At 42.8% G+C, this 14,995-nt stretch overlaps 1 long non-coding RNA gene across 4 annotated transcripts; it reads right to left on the bottom strand.

Annotated features, from left to right (window-relative positions):
* Positions 1 to 995: 995 nt before the first annotated feature.
* LOC311517103 lies at positions 996 to 14,716 on the bottom strand. Of its 4 annotated transcripts, none has more exons than XR_014710586.1 (3): positions 14,656 to 14,716; positions 12,847 to 13,024; positions 996 to 1,264 (listed from the first exon to the last, which is right to left on the bottom strand). It is a non-coding gene; the product is annotated as an uncharacterized lncRNA (long non-coding RNA). The 4 variants fall into 4 exon arrangements; XR_014710587.1 differs by having other exon boundaries at positions 12,855 to 13,024; XR_014710588.1 differs by having other exon boundaries at positions 12,855 to 12,971; positions 14,656 to 14,698.
* Positions 14,717 to 14,995: the final 279 nt, after the last annotated feature.

Raw genomic sequence — 14,995 nt, 5'->3', positions numbered from 1 at the left:
GCCCCACTGGAAAAATCATTAACCTCAGATTCTACAGCTGCTGTAACTTCCTGTTCCATCAGTGTTTGGAGTTCTTCCTCAAGTTGTACTCCTTGAAGATAATTCCAGCAGCACAGAATCATAGAAAGGCAGGGCTGGAAGGGACCTTAAGAGGTCAAGTCCTGCTTCCTGCACCAAGGCAAGACCAAGTAAACCAGACCATTCATGACAGGATTTTGTATTTGAAACCCTGAAGTTTCTCACCTGCCAGAGATATTGTATCTGACTCTGCTGTATTTCTCATTGGGGATGGATGCTCTGGTTTGGGTACAAAAGAATGGAAACTATTTGGAGGGGTGGGGGTTAAAAGGTGCCATGCATTTTTGTTTGTTTACTGTTGTTTTTTGCCTCTACATCTCTGAGCCCAAACCAGGCAATTCAGAAAGAGCAAAATGAAGTGAAAGAGGCTATTCTTTTGGCATTTTCTGACTGGCCTGCACACAGATTTCTAGCCCAATTTCAATTACAGCTACAGGGGGGAGAGGTTGAATTGCTTGTCCTTAGAGCTATTCGGTGGCTTAAAACAAAGGCATCTCTGACATTAGAAAAATGCAACACCAGGCAGAAGGCACAGCGCACACACTCTGCTAACTCCCATCCTCTCTACTCTCCACCTTAAAAAAAGTCTTCCTTTTAGGGGGCATGCATTTGCAGGTGTTTTAAATAATGTTTCAGCAGTAAAAATCTGTGTTGTCCTTCCCCATTCAGGGAGGCAAAAGAGCAGCAATTGTCTCATTTTATTATAAGTCTGATCCAGTGCTAAGACTTTTGTTGGGGTGGCTATTCTGTTGTTTGGGCTGAGTCTGCATTGGTTCTCTTTTTCTTTTGGGGAGCCAAAGGGATATATATTGAAAACACAACCCCACACAGTAAAAGCTCTAGTTGACACTGACCCAGAGGAGCCAAATTACCACATGAGGAAAAAAATGTCATACAGGTTTTATTGATGTAACACACATTTTATAGGAAGGCTTCTAAATCCCTTCATGTGAAATGATGTGAGCCTATGACATTCCAAGCAAAACGGCAGCTAAAGAAAATTGAAATGCAGCTCACTACCATTCTCTCTGCTGTGTCACGCTTCCCTGAACTCTCACCACACATCCACAGCTGGTACCTTCAGACTTTGCAGAGCGAACGCTTGGGAATTTTGCAGGTAAAAGCCAGTCTCTGACGTCGCCATCGGCTGATGAGTCACAAATGTGATCCCTCCTGCGTCCAGCCTCTGAAACGTAGAATTAAAATCCTATTATTGTCTGTTACTTGTATTGCACAAAGATGTGGATCCAAAACAAGTTACACCCATGCAAGGGCGTAAACATGTTTGAACTGATTTTTGGACACGGTTCACATTCTTAGGGTCTGATCCTGCAAAGTGCTGCATTCAGACAGACCCCATCATTGAAGTTAATGGTGCTCCTTGTAGGCATCCACTGACATGGAGCTCATAGCCTGGGCAGGCAATAGTTATTTGGGAAGTTATTAGCAGGAAGTGGATGGAATTTTTACATGTTTAATTGTATAAATATTAGACTTAATTACTACATGGCCCAGCAGTAGTTTGGACTGGACAAACTGTCAATTCTTCATCAAGTGCTGGTCCCTACTTATATTCCACTGTAGGTGTGTGAATGCATTCCATGCTCCTGGTGCCGGAGAATTCTTGTAAGCAGTGTCCGTTGGTCTGCCCTTGCCTGCCTTTTGCTTTCAATGGAAGGCATAAAGGGCAGAGCAGAGCGGAATAACAACCTCTCCAGTTCTTTCTTACCGATGCCTGGCCTGGGTCAGAGTTTCCACTGTCCAGTGTTTTCCTTTGATTTCTTTGATCTGCAATTATTTCAAAGTTTGCCTTTGTGTCTTATTGTGTAAAGGTCTTTATACTTAGCAAATTTTTAATAGTTTTCCAGTGATTTTCTCACCTTGGGGAATTTCCCCCCCCCCCCCATTATGCATGTTGGACTATGCCCAGACCTCTAGGCTTTAAAAACGGTGTGTCCTGCCCCCTTTCCTTCTCGGTCAGCAACAACCACCCGTGCTGTTTGTACTGTCTCAGGGAGGTGCACAGCACAGCTAAGTGTAATATCTGCTGTTCTTTCCCTAGCCATACCTGTGAGGCAAGGGAACCTTGCCTTAGAAAACACCTCATGGAGAAGGCAACGATGCCACAGTTAGACCCAGGCTGTAGGCCTCCCCACCCCCCCATCCCCAAGTCCCTGTACATCAGCCTGAATCAGCATGGTGTGTGCCTCCTGCCATGAAGTCTGACTCTGTTGCAGGGGACTCCATATCAACAGCCCTCCTGTCAGGGTCTCATCCAGGAGGCACACACCATAAGCATAAAAGCAGGTCTCCTTCTAGGTCTGCTTTGAAGACATCTGACACAACTCTGCCTAAATCAAGTAAACCTGCTCATTCAATCCCTAAAGACTTAGTACATCTTAAGTCCTAGGGTCACAACTCTAAAGCCCATAAACCCAAGGCTCTATTGGTACCAGACTCTATGCCAGTGATACCCACTCGATTAATACTGTCCAAGTCAAAAACATCATGATCCGTTGAGTCTGGCATGCTCAGAACTTCTACCATTGATGGCACTATTGCCATCGCAAATTCCGGCTACAGGGAGCCTCCCTCCTCTGACTCCATGAACACAAATGGATGGTACCCCTGGCACTCCAGAGAGATCAGAAACTTTTATTACACCAGAGGCTATCTTTGCTCTTTCTGAGCTTCAGTTTCCCCCCATCACCCCTGGGACCTTCTCTAAGGAGACTGTGACTCCACCATAGGATGTTACCTTTAACAGAAGCCTATCTTTTCTTCCAGCCTCTGTCAGAACTGCCACTGGATACAGACACGCTCTTCTCTTACTTGGGAAAATCTGATCCTCCAGAGCGTCATCATCTCCCCCAAGAAATGTTAGTCCAGACAGGAGATCCAGAACCTCCTAGTACCAGCCTCTGCTTTGACATTTACCTTGGGACAGTTGGTACCCCATGCTTTGGGGACCCCCGCAACCTCTGCCTGAACGAACATACCCGCCAAACTGGGGAGCATGGGACCTGTATGCCAAATATACAGAGTCCATGCATTCTGCCAGGGAGCCACTCCACCATTCTCCTCTAAAGGAACAGTCAGAGCCTCCTCCTGAACCCATGGAAGAGGTGGGACATGAATCAGTTCTGCTGGTACCAACAAGATTGTCTTCTTCATCTCCTGATTAAGCAGTCACCTGTCTTCTCCATCCCTTCCGGATGACCATAAACAGTTTCAGGATTTACTGTGAAGAGAGGCAGAAGAACTCCAGATGTCCCTAGACGAGGTTGAGGATCCTCAACACAAACTCCTGCATTTCCAGCTAATGAAGCTTTTCTGGCCTAAAGCAGTCTGGCCTACACCAGCTACATGCACTCCTACTCCCAACAGGGCAGATAAATGTTATTTTGTTCCAGCTAAGAGAACAGAATGCTCTTTACCCACCCTGTATCACTCTCTGGTCATCCAGGCTGCCACAGAGAGATCTAGACAACAAATTCACTCCTTCTGACAAGGAGGCATAGTGTTTAGATTTGTTGGGAAGAAAGATTTTCATATCTATTAGCCTTCAGTTCAGAAGAGCAAACTATCAAGCACTGCTAGCTAAGTACGACTGTCTCAGTTATTCCAATTTCACAGATTTTGTAGACAACCTTCCGCAGCAGGACAGGTCTCACATACAGGCTTCTATTAAATAAGGTTAGCTCGTGTCCAAAAACCATACTTCAATTAGTGGTTGATGCAGCAGACACATCATCAAGGTCAATGGTAATGGCCATTGTGATACACCATAAGTCATAGTTGCATGCTTCGGAGTTTTCCAGGGAGGTCCAAAACACTATGGAGGACTTACCCTTGGATGAAACCCATCTTTTCAGTGAAAAGATGGATGAGTCCTTACATACTTTAAAGAGTTCCAGGGCCTCCACCACCCTCTGGGAATATGTATACCTGGAAATGGAAGTATCACTAGCAGTCTTACAAACCTAGACCAGCATCTCAAGAGTTTTATCACCAGCAGTCTTTTGACCCTCCTCTTAAGAGACAGAGAATACAGAAGTCTCATTTCCCTGTACCTCCCACATCTACAGTGCCATCTCAATCCCATCCCTCAGAAAAAAATATTTTTGATGGGAGTTTGGGAGCGGCAAACCATTTATGATGCCACCACTACCCAATCCCCACATATTCTTCAGGGGCCATTTAACACTCTATTTCCACAACTAGAGTACCCTAACAATGCACAAGTGGGGACCTATCAGGGATGGTCCAGATAATACTTAGTCCTGCCTTGAGAGCAGGGGCCTGGACTAGAAGACCTCTCAAGGTCCCTTTCAGTCCTATGCTTCTATGATTCTATGATTAGATACCATCCATTCTGGCTATGCAATCGAGTTCATTTCCCCACCTCCTCCAAAACCTCCATTCCTGTCCCTGTTCATGGACCATTCTCATGGGGTGATTTTCAGGCAGGAAGTGGAATCCCTCCTGCAGTGAGAAGAAAACACCAAGGGAATGATTTTTAGTCTATGTACTTCCTAGAGCCCAAGAAGACGGGAGGTGGGAGACCCTGTCCTCGATCTCGTCAATCATCTTTATTTGCAAACTGGTCACTCTGGAATCAATAATCCCATCCCTGGAGAAAGACATGTGGTTTACAGCTCTTGATATGAATAATGCTTACTTTCACATGGAAATTCACCCTGCCCACAGGCATTTTCTCAGATTCATAGTAGGCCCCTACCACTTTCAATACAGGGTGCTCCCATTCAGCTTCAACACTGTCTCCACAGTCTTTACCAAGGTCTTTCTGGTCGTAGCAGATCATATCAGGTGGAACAGCTTCACCATTTTCCCATCTTGACAAGGGGCTTCTCATTGCCAGGACACGTCAGGAAGCTTATGAGTCGACCTCATCAATGCTTCAACTACTTTCTTCTCTAGGCATTACTGTGAACTTGCAAAAGTCTGTCCTCACTCCTGTGCAGACTATAGACTTCATAGGTGCCACCCTAGTTTTAGCCACAGTGAGAGCTTATCCACCAAGGGACAGGTTTCACAACATGAGCAACTTGATAGATCAGGTTATACACAATCCTCAAGCTCCAGTCAGAACTTGTCTCTTCCCTCCTGGGGCATATGGCTTTAGGTACTTATGTTACCCATTTGCCAGACCCCACCTAGGTTGTCCTCAGGCATGGCTCCAGACAGTGTATTCACCAACCAAATACAGCATGAATACCGTGGTAAAAATTATTTCCAGAGTAACATCTTCCCTGATGTGATGAAAGGATCCCCTCAGGTGTGTGGGGATCTGCTTCCTACCATCCTCCTCAGAAAAGATGATAATTAGAGATGGTTCTCTCAGGCTGGGGAGCCCACATGGAGAGCCATATGGCACAGGGCACCTGGACACCCTAAGAGACCAGGATACACATCAACTTTCTGGAACTTCAGGCAGTCCGAGAAGCTTGCAAGGTTTTTCTACAATTCATCCAGTCCCCTTATGCCCTCATAATGTCAGACAATAGGACAACCATCTTTTACATCAACAAACAAGGAGGGGCAAGATCAATCCCCCTGTGCGTAGAAGGGGTCATCCTGTGGAACTGGAGTATGAGGACTCAAATCACCCTGTTGGCAGCTTAGCTTCTAGGAACTCAGAATGTGTTGATGGACTCCCTCAGCAGGCGTTTTGGTATCTATCACAAGTGGAAATTGCATGGTTCAGTAGTAAACAGCATCCTCACTCAATGGGGAACCGCCAGCCAGGATCTGTTTGCATCCCAAATGAACAAGAAATGTAACATATACTGTTCCAGAGGAGCTATAGGTCTACATTCTCCTTCTCCCCTGGTCAGACCATCTGAGCTATGCCTTTCTTCCATTACTATTCCTACCTCGGGTCTTACAGAAAATTCATCAGAACAGGGCACAAGTCGTCCTCATTGCCCGCACTGGCCCAGACAGTTTTGGTTCCCAAATCTTCAATGACTGCCATTTCATCCTCCAATCAGCATCCAGTCCTTTTCTGATCTCTTGACCAGGAGAAGGGCAAGATCAGCCATCCCAGTTCTGTGGCACTTCATCTCATAGCTTAGTTTTTGAATGGGTATCATCATTAGAACATTCCTGCTCTGTAGCCATACAAACCAGAACTAATAAGAGCAGGAAGGACTCCACTAAGAAATGCTATTCAGCCAATTGCAAGCATTTTTTCCATCTGGGCATAGCAGAAACATGTATCTCCTGAGTCAGCAGATATCCCCCATATTTTGGATTATATTCTTTTTCTCAAAACAGCTGGGCTCTCCCACAGTTCTTTAGAAGTCCACCTGGCAGCAATTAGTGCATGCTATCCACCATTAGAGGGTTATTCAATTTTCATACACCGGTTGACTAGCAGCTTCTTAAAAGACATAAACAGAACTGTCCCACCAGCAAGGAAACCTAATCCTCATTGGGACTTAAATCTTGTGCTTTTGGTGCTCTTAACCTTCCCTTTGAACCATTAGCTACATGTTCTATGTCTCACTTAGCAATGAAAGTTGCATTCCTTGTGGCTGTCACCTGAGCCAGAAAAGTGGGTGAGCTGGGATCCGCAATACACTATAGTCCATGAAGACAAAGTCTCTTTACGACTACCTCCAAAATTCACCCCAAACTAGCATCAGAGTTTCACATAAACCAGTCAATCCATGTATCTGTGTTTTTTCCCCCCTGAAACTGCATGTATCTGAGGAGGAGAGGAGACTTCCCTTCCTTGACATACGAATGTTCTCGCCTTCTAGAAAAGATTGTTTCTAGCTATAGCAAAACAAGCCTGAGGTCAAACTGTACCCTCCCGGAGGATTTCTAAGCAGATCATTCTACAAAAGCACAAGCAACTTCACTGACATTGCTTCAAGAAATATCCTTAGTTGACATTTACAGAGCAGCTACCTAGAATTCCATCCACATATTTGCAAGATATTATGCTTTAGCGCAGAACTCCTCCGCTAACGCATCCTTTGGGACAGCAGTTCTCCAAAAAGCTCTGCCATCTACATTTTTGCACCCACTTCCCACTTGTGTACTAATCATCAGTCACCCACAGTGGAATACCCATAGGGACCTGCACTCAGAGAAGAAAAGGAAGTTACTTACCTTATCGTAACTGGAGGTTCTCTGAGTTGTGTGGTCCATATCTGTATGCCACTACCTGCCCTCCATCCCCTCTGTTTCAGATCTTTACTGGATTTGCTGTAGAGAAGGAACTGGAGAGGTGGTTGGTCCACTCTGCCCTTTGCCCCTGTCAAGGTTCCTCCCCCACTCTGAACTCTAGGGTACAGATGTGGGGACCTGCATGAAAACCTCCTAAGCTTACTTTTACCAGCTTAGGTTAAAACTTCCCCAAGGTATAAATTAATTTTATCTTTTGTCCTTGGAATAACTACTGCCACCACCAAACTCTAACTGGGTTTACTGGGAAACGTAGTTTGGACATGTCTTTCCCCCCAAAATCCTCCCAACCCTTGCACCCCACTTCCTGGGAAAGGTTTGGTAAAAATCCTCACCAATTTGCATAGGTGACCACAGACCCAAACCCTTGGATCTGAGAACAATGAAAAAGCATTCAGTTTTCTTACAAGAAGATTTTTAATAGAAATAGAAGTAAATAGGAGTAAAGGAATCACCCCTGTAAAATCAGGATGGTAGGTACCTTACAGGGTAATTAGATTCAAAACATAGAGAATCCCTCTAGGCAAAACCTTAAGTTACAAAAAAGACACACAGACAGAAATAGTTATTCTATTCAGCACAATTCTTTTCTCAGCCATTTAAAGAAATCATAATCTAATGCATACCTAGCTAGATTACTTATTAAAAGTTCTAAGACTCCATTCCTGGTCTATCCCCAGCAAAAGCAGCATACCGACAGACACAGACCCTTTGTTTCTCTCCCTCCTCCCAGCTTTTGAAAGTATCTTGTCTCCTCATTGGTCATTTTGTTCAGGTGCCAGCGAGGTTACCTTTAGCTTCTTAACCCTTTACAGGTGAGAGGATTTTTCCTCTGGCCAGGAGGGATTTTAAAGGGGTTTACCCTTCCCTTTATATTCATGACAGCCCCTTTGGTTGAAAGCACATGGATAGCAAGGGCACATGCATGGATTATCAGAAACTGCTTGCAAGAGTTCTCTAACTCAGTTTGTATGGAATGCATGATGCACACATCCATATTTGACTACAGATAGGGATCACACAACTTGAAGAACCTCCAGTTACTATAAGGTAAGTAACTTCCCCTTTTCAACTGAGTATCATATAAAGGAATCCCTACGGTCCACATACTGTTTTACAGACATGTCATTTCTTGTACCTAACAGTTAGGATCATTGATATACAATAATACATACTGAATTTACATTTTATAAATGTATGCTTACCCCAGATAAAGTGTTCCGGTTTTAGGCCAAAGTGAGGGAGAAAAACACTTGGAATTATGATGTAAAGGTTTGCAAATGACTTTCCATAAAGAGTTTTAGGAGTGGTATTAGGAACTAGCTTAATAAATTAATGCAAAGTATTTATCTGCCCGAGCATGCCTGAGCATCTATGCAGCGGATTCCCACTAACAAGCTATTACTTACAAGAGCTCACAAATAATTTAATGAGAACTATTTGTGTACCCTTTTAAACATGGTAGTGTTTACTTTCCTTGTAATTCCATTTTATTTAGGTACTTCTTCTTTCTTACAAGAAACAGAAAGCCAGGCTGCCCTTTTAAGTCCACCATTTAGGTCATCTGGACATTAAGTACTGATCCAACTCACAAATCAAAACTTTAGATGTCCAAGTTGCAGATACAATTACTGTCAATAGCCGTGGGGGCAAAAATGCACCCCTAAAGAGAGGCCAACTTTTGAAAATGTGGCCCAAAGCTTGAGAAGTAGAATTGTATAGGCTCTCTTAGAAAACAGGTCCTCTACTTCAAAATAGTCTGTCTTATTTCTTCTACTTTTTTAAACTGACTTGGAACCAGATGTTTTCACTTGAATTTGATCCAAGGCATTCCTGGTGATGTCAGACTCAGATCCAAAAGGTAATGATGAAGTCAAGAGTTGAAAAATTATCAAGGCCTAATCTTGCAATTTAGTCCCTTGTAAATCATTGGAGTTAGTTATTTCAAGGCAGTTCTTACCAAACTAGTTCTCTTGAGAATTTGCATTAACATAGCCACCTGCTTTACTGTCAAAGAGAGAAATTTATTTGAAGGGAATCTTCCTCTCTTGATTTTATTTATGGCTGTGGGGGATGGATGGATGGATTGACTGGGAAACTCTAAGATTGTGAGTCTTGGCGCATGCCATTTCAGTGAATGGTGTAATTCATTTAGTTTGCTTGATAATTCACATAAGGTCATAAAATTAAACATATAGGATCAAGCGACTAAAAGCTCATTTGTTGGTGTGAACTTTACAGTGATAAATATGATGCTTAGCTGACCTCTTTATTTAAATCTATGATCATTTCAGAGCTATTCTGTAGCCTAATACTACACAGAAACTGCGATTGCATATGCCTGCTCAGTATCTTGATTGCCAGTATATGAATAGTGCATCTATGATTTTGAAAATGCCTCCACTAGGAGATAAAAGGAAATCCAGTATAAGAAAACTAGCTCAATGGGACAGATCCTTCAGCTGGATCCTCATAGGTGCAGGTGCTACCCATGCATTGTAATTTGCAGGATCAGAGCATATGCTTGTGAATGGACAATGTTTTCTCTTGAATCAAGGCAGATAAGATTAAAATCTTTGCATACATTTATAAGCCATAGTTTGTTACAACTTAAAGCCTAAGAGATCCACACAAACCTATAGCATAACATAACATTGTTTTTCCTTTAAGGAAATTTCGCTGAGTCAAATGAAGAAACTTCACTGAGTGCAATAGAAATTGAAGATGGAAAATATCTGTTAGGTTTCAAGTCCAACCCCTACCCATACCAGATTGCTTCTGACTATATTTTCTCAAGTGTTTTCTCCAGTCTAGTTTAAAATGCCTTAATTGATGAGGCTTTCACTGCTTCCTTCAGGAGACTATTCCACTGTACACAACAGTTTGAGGCTAGGAAGCTTTTCCTTCCCTCAATTTCATCCTATTTTTTCTGGTTAGAATGCCTTTGACCACTCTAAACAATTACTCTCCCTCATTGATATGGATGTCTTTCACAGACACATAGACAGGCAGCATACTCACAGAATTTAGCCAACATTTCATAGGCTCTGACTCCGTGGGTGCTGTAGGGCTGGAGCACCCATGGAGAAAAAATGGTGGGTGCTGAGCACCCACCGGCAGCCTCCTTATCAGCTCCCTGCAGCCCCCCAGCACCTCCTGTCCGCCTGCGGACCCCATAGCTCAGTGTTTCCCCCTCCCTCCTCGCTCATCCGCCCACCACGATCAGCTGTTTGGCAGCATGCAGGAGGCTTGGGGAGGGAGCGGGGAGGAGCAAGGAGGCGGCACTTGGGGGAGAGGACAGAACAGGGTGGGAAGAAGCGGGGTGGGAGTGGGGCAGGAAGAGGCAGGGCAGGGGTGGAGTGGAGGCGGGAAGAGGCGGGACAGGGGTGATGCCTTGGGGGAAGGGGTGCAGTCGGGGCGGGGCTTGGGGCAGAGCAGGGGTCGAGCACCTCCTGGCACATTGGAAAGTCAGCACCTGTGCAATATTTCTTATAGAATCATAGAAATGTAGGGTTGGAAGAGACTCTGAGAAGGCCTCTAGTCCAGCTCCCATTTTGCTAAGGCAGGGCCAAGTATATCTTGACCATCTCTGAAAAGCGCTTCTCTAACCTTCCTTGGAAACCTATTCTAGTGCTTAACTATTCTTATAGTTAGAAAGTTTTTCCTAATATCTAACCTAAATCTCCCTTGCTGCAGATTAAGCCCATTACTTCTTGTCCTACCTTCAGTGGCCATGGAGAACAATTGATCACCATCCTCTTTATAACAGCCCTTAACATATTTGAAAACTGTTATCAGGTTCCCCCTCAGTCATCTTTTCTCAAGACTAAATGTGTTCAGTTTTTTTTAACCTTTCCATATAGGCCAGATTTTCTAAACCTTTGATCATTTTTGTTGCTTTCCTCAGAGCTCCAATTTTTCCACAAAACTGGACACAGTACACAAGCTTAGGAAATTGTAAAAGATAAAGCTGGAAAAGAAGGACCTAATGTAAATTGAGCAAAGCAATGAAATTTGGGATTAAAGCTCATTCACCATCTTTAAATTGCAGCCATACAGAGAAAGAAAGAGAAAGAGAGAGAGGGCATGCAAAATAGTCCAAATTAAGGCTGAGTCATGCTGAACTCTGAATTTCCTGACTCTTGACAATCTAAGTCAACCCTGAAACATTATTTAAATGTGTGTGGTTATTTATATTTCATGTATTTAAGCTAGTTGGGATGCATTTCCGAATTGCTTCTGCATTGAAGTCAATGAGAGTTTGGTGAGCACAAAGCGTGCAGGGTTAGGGATTGAACGTTTTATTCCAGTTAAAATATGCAGTCTTGTTTACAACAAAAAATCCAAAGCAGCCATTGATTTTCCAAGTGTACAAATTTAAGATGATTTACTGGCAAATCCACACACACACAAATCCAGTTTTACAAGAAATCTCTGGAAACATCCAATCCGCTCTACAGGATTACAGTAAAAAGAATGTGATAATCTTTACTAGTAAATTTGCTGCCAGTGATTCGGAACAGCAAGAGAGAGCGAGCCAGAGAGAGAGCTTTTGGCAGCACATTTATAGTGTGAGAGGATCTTGAACGCTGAATAAACTGTGACATTATACATCTAGGAGGAGAGTGGGTGTTCATATAGAGGAGTGAGACAGAGTGAGAGTGAAAACACCTCACCAGGGGGTTTCCTTTGACATTACGGAAAATGATGTTAAGCTATTCATGAGTTTGTTGCAATGGAAGGAAAAGGGACAATGCTGGGATTTTTTTTTCTACTAGGCAGACAAATATTTTGTGGGTCATCATTCTTGGCCATTGTTATCTCTGGCTAATATGACTCCTCCGTTTTGTTGCGTCATCTAGATAAATTGCTCTTCTGCTTCCTGTCTGATCCCTGTCCCAACTGCTTGGGCAGAGATGTTTAGAAAGAGAGATTTCTAAAAATAAAATCACTTTCTAATGAATAAGGATTCATTCAGTGGAAGCTGATTACGTCTGAAAGTGGGAAGGCAAAACTGACGCAAAGCCATGTAAAGAAGCAAATATCTCATATTGTACCTGACTCAAATAAACCTTTTCTGCCAAATCTGCAAAAGAATCCTTCATTCATAGTTACCCCAGACAATCAGTTTAAGAAATGTTTCAGTGAATTGTGAAGGGGAAAAAATGTATTTCCTTTGTATGCAAGTTGGGGACAAAGGGGAGGGTTTAGGCACTATGTGGGTTTAAAAGAAAGAGAGGGTGAAAGGGCTATTTAATCCAGATGTCACCCCAGGCTCAGGGCCCCTAGTGATGGAAAATATGGTTGGGTGATTGCAGTTCAAAGTGGCCACAACCTCTCCTGGAGAGCTGGGCAATTACTTTGTGCAGCTCCAAAGGAGGGAGCACACCAAAGAGGGACTGAGCAATGTGTTGATTCAGTCCATTCTCACAGCAATGGGGCTCCTGTAGAACCCCAGTGAAAATTAAAGCTAAACCCTGAACGAGTGTGGTGACCATTTTCAATACCAGGCCCTCCCTGGGGTTAATCTCCCATTGGGGTCACACCTACCACCTCACCGCAGAGTGAATCTGGCCCAATGACTTGAGAACAACAGCAACTGAAGAAACATCATCACCTAGGAGTCTCATCATCATTGCTCATTTCTTTCCTGGCAGGGATGAGGAAACAGGAACCTGGATTAGACAGGAGAGGCACTTACAGTAAACCACTGTAGCTTTGGTAATCTCTGTGGGAAAACGGAAACAGAGCGGTTTGGGAGCAGACAGTGTATTTGAGCTGAGAAACATGATCCTGGTAGCCTAGTGAAGGACGATATACAGTTATCATATACATTTAGGGCCAGATCTAATGCCCACTGGTCTGTCTGTGACTATGTCTGGACTGGAACAATAGGTTGTGTTTTAAAATGTGTCAGCTAACAGGTTTTAACTAATGTGATTTTGAATAGGACATGGCACCCAGTGTATATATGGCAAGTTGTGCTTAAAAACACGCTACCTGGTGGTTATGGTCAACTCTAGCCTAGACCTTGCTGATGAAACTCTTTCCATTGACTTCAATGGGCAGGCCCTTAGAAAGTATCCAAATGTGTGCTCTCTGTCTGTAATTAAATAATGTTCCTGAAAGTATCTCTAGATTCCATAAAACTGCTTCTCATATTTCCTTCTAAAGTAATCTTACCTTTTCCAGTTGAGAATTATGTACTATGCCTCATGGCAGGTTTTAAAATAACGTAATACTGCTCTATTTGCCAATTTGTTTAGTTTTAGCAAATTTGGTATTTACGCTGTCATTGGCTCAAAAGCATTGGACTCCTGTTGTGTGACTTTGGGGATTTGCTGGGTTACCTATAAAATTCAGGCCAGCTGCAACAGTGACGGCTGTTCAGTTTAATAAGATAATAAATATATTTAATGACCCTCATTATGTCTTACAGTGATACCTGGTACTAAAGTGCAAATGTTAGCCCACGTAGAATATAAAATAGAAGACTTCCTGCAGAGATTATGCAGATTTTTGTGGAAAATCCACACAGAATTATGCTATAGTATTTATGTATTTTTATTACTTATTTACTGATTTAGAGTTGTTCCTTGAGTTTAGTAAGGGGAGAAATAACTTGAGTTTAGAAATGTGAGCAAGGAAGCTAGAGGGTGGATATGAAATGGACCCAACTAAATGAGAAGCCTAGTGAGTTGATTCTAGTTATTATACCTTCTTCATCCAGTGATGTTCTGCTAATATGTAACCAAAAAATTCTATAAAGGGTTAGTCCTTTCTAGTGGAAGACATAAAAATGTTGTCAAGTTTCCTTCCCCACTCTGAACGCTAGGGTACAGATGTGGGGACCTGCATGAAAACCTCCTAAGCTACAATTATCAGCTTAGGTGAAAACTTCCCCAAGGTATAAACTATTTTACCCTATGCCCTTGGACTTTCACTGCCACCACCAAACGGCTAACACAGGTATTATTATTATTAGGAAAGAGTTCATTTGGAAACATCTTTCCCCCAAAAACCCTCCCAAATCTTACCCCCTTTTTTCTGGGGAAGGTTTGATAAAAATCCTCACCAATTTGCATAGGTGACCATAGACCCAAACCAAGAAAAAAACATTCAGTTTCTTAAAAGAAGAATTTTAATAGAAGAAAAAGTAAAAAAGAATCACCTCTGTAAAATCAGGATGGTAAATACCTTACAGGGTAATTAGATTCAAAACATAGAGAATCCCTCTAAGCAAAACATTAAGTTACAAAAAGACACAAAAACAGGAATATCCATTCCATTCAGCACAGCTTATTTTCTCAGTCATTTAAAGAAATCATAATCTAATGCATACCTAGCTAGATTACTTACTAAGTTCTAAGACTCCATTCCTGTTCTGTCCCCGGCAAAAGCATCACCCAGACAGACACAGACCCTTTGTTTCTTCCCCCTCCAGCTTTGAAAGTATCTTGTCTCCTCATTGGTCATTGTGGTCAGGTGCCAGTGAGGTTATCCTAGCTTCTTAACCCTTTACAGGTGAAAGCATTTTTCCTCTGGCCAGGAGGGATTTTAAAGGTGTTTATCCTTCCCTTTATATTTATGACAAATGTCCATGAATTTGGACAGCTGGCACAGTGCTGGATTAACACATATAGCTCCTAGGCCTGGGCCTGCTTGGCAAGAAAAAAAAAGTTTGCCTCCATTTATAAAA

This window comes from Lepidochelys olivacea (genome assembly GCF_965140295.1).
Source record: "Lepidochelys olivacea isolate rLepOli2 genome assembly, chromosome: 2".
NCBI lineage: Eukaryota > Metazoa > Chordata > Testudines > Cheloniidae > Lepidochelys > Lepidochelys olivacea.
This window is presented reverse-complemented; position numbering and strand designations above follow the sequence as displayed.